This window comes from Babylonia areolata, chromosome 10 (assembly GCF_041734735.1).
Source record: "Babylonia areolata isolate BAREFJ2019XMU chromosome 10, ASM4173473v1, whole genome shotgun sequence".
Lineage (NCBI taxonomy): Eukaryota > Metazoa > Mollusca > Gastropoda > Neogastropoda > Buccinidae > Babylonia > Babylonia areolata.
In genome coordinates, this window is record NC_134885.1 from 32,890,265 (window position 1) to 32,892,764 (window position 2,500).

The window sequence follows — 2,500 nt, forward strand, 5'->3', positions numbered from 1 at the left end:
GTTAAAGATCCTGTAATCCGTGTCAGCGTTCGGTGGGTTATGGAAACAAGAACATACTCAGCATGCACACCCCCAAAAGCGGAGTATGGCTGCCTACATGGCGGGGTAAAAACGGTCATACACGTAAAATCCCACTCGTGTGCATACGAGTGAATTTGGGAGTTGCAGCCCACGAACGCAGAAGAGGAAGAAGAGGACAGTGATGACGACGATGGCAATGATGAGGAGGAGGAGTAGGAGAAGGGCGACGAGAAGGATAGGGGTGTATGAGGATGGTGGTGGTAACGACAACGACGAAGAGGAGGAGGAGGAGGAGGAGGATAATGGTGATGACAATGACAAACTCGTTCTCATAAAAGTGCATCGTAGCTTAAAAACAAGTACACAAACAGACAAAAATAAACAAATCCATGTTTACTGGTTTGTTTGCTTGTTTTTTGTTTGTTTTTTTTGTTGTTGTTTGTTTGTTTGTTTGTTGTTTTTTTGCTTTTTTTTTCAATTTGAGGGTCCCGGGTTCGAATCTAGGTAACGGCGACTGGTAGGTGAATGGTGGAGATTTTTTCCAATCTTCCTGGTCAACATATGTGCAGACCTGCTAGTGCCTGAACCCCTTTTGTGTGTATACGCAAGCAGAAGATCAAATAGGAACGTTAAAGATCCTGCAATCCATGTCAGCGTTCTGTGGGCTATGGAAACAAGAACATACCCAGCATGCACACCCCCGAAAACGGAGTATGGCTGCGGGGTAAAGCGGTCATACATGTAAAATCCCGGTCGTGCACATACACGTGAACGTGAGAGTTGCAGCCCACGAACGAAGAAGTAAAAAAAAAAAAAAAAAAAAAAAAAAAAGCCGTGCGAACTGAGTGATTAAACCAGAAAAAAAAGGATTATTATTTCTTTATATATCATTATTGGATAAACACAAAAATGGATAGATGAATAAATAGGTAGTTAAATAAATGTATTAGATTAATTATGACACATTACTGGATTCGGAGTCTTTGCAAAAGCGCACGATGTGCGTCTTAATACGTGTTATTTTCGAAATTAACTTGCTTAGATTCCATTAGAACCCGGTAACTAAGATTTAGATGGAAGCGGAAAGTCGGGGAAGACACCAGGAAAGAAGCAAGAAAGGCGAGGGGGGAGAAAAAGAAAACATGCCTTGCCCTAAAAATAAAAGTCTCTATCTAAACGAAACTAGAACCAAACACGTTACAGTGGTGTGTTTAAAAAGAAGAAGAGAAAAAAGAAACACAAAAAAACCCTGTCTTAAAACCAGAAATACGTTGAAGTATTATCTGCGTAGGGACAAACCCCTTCCTTATTCTTCTTTCCCGAAGCTAAGCCAATCCAAGATGACGACGATGTTCATTATGATATATATATATATATATATCTATATATATATATATATATATATATATATATATATATATCTATATCTATCTATCTATCTATCTATCTATCTATCTATCTCTCTCTCTCTCTCTCTCTCTCTCTCTCTCTGTATATATATATATATATATATATATATATATGTGTGTGTGTGTGTGTGTGTGTGTGTGTGTGTGTGTGTGTAGTGCATACATATACACAGAAAGAGAGAGAGAGAGAGAGAGAGACAGAGAGATATGCTGATGTGTGTGTGTGTGTGTGTGTGTGTGTGTGTGTGTGTGTGTGTGTGTGTGTGTGTGTGTGTGTGTGTGTGTGTGTGTGTGTGTGTGTGTGTGTGTGTGTGTGTGTGTGTGTGACAGAGAAAATACATATCTATTTGATGATAATGTGCCTGTTTCTGTGTTTGTGAACCTATCTCTGTTTACGCTTTGTAAGCATAATATATAAGATCAAAATTACAACGACAACTCTGTCGGAGTTTAGAGACAGGCGCGTTCGAGGTTGTTTATGTATTTATTTATTATTTAGTGTGTGTGTGTGTGTGTGTGTGTGTGTGTGTGTGTGTGTGTGTGTGTGTGTGTGTGTGTGTGTGTGTGTGTGTGTGTGTGTGTGTGTGTGTGTGTGTGTGTGTGTGTGTGTGTGTGTGTGTGTGTGTGTGTGTCTGTGTGTCTGTGTGTCTGTGTGTGTGTTTTGTTTTGTTTTATTTACCCCCTGTGTTTCGCTAGTCTGATCGTTCGTCGATCCTTTGATTTCCTTTTTGCCATTTGTGCTTTATATTTTTCGGTCTTCCGGTCACAAGCACACGTATGCACACGTACCAGCACTGGTATGATTTTCATCCTTATTCAAAGAAAAGGTACGTATATGGACAAGACCGGACGTGAATGCATTTTTTGTTTTACTTTTTTTTCTTTTTCTTTTTTTTTCAAATTTGGTAACACATGGAAATTGAACGTAAATACATACATGGGAAGGGGTGGGGGAATAAAATACACGAAATTCGGAGGAAAAAAAAAAAAAGCAACATACGAACATATTATTCTGATGGGGGAAAAAAAGGAAACTAACTACAATCCATAAATCATTGCAAATAGTTATC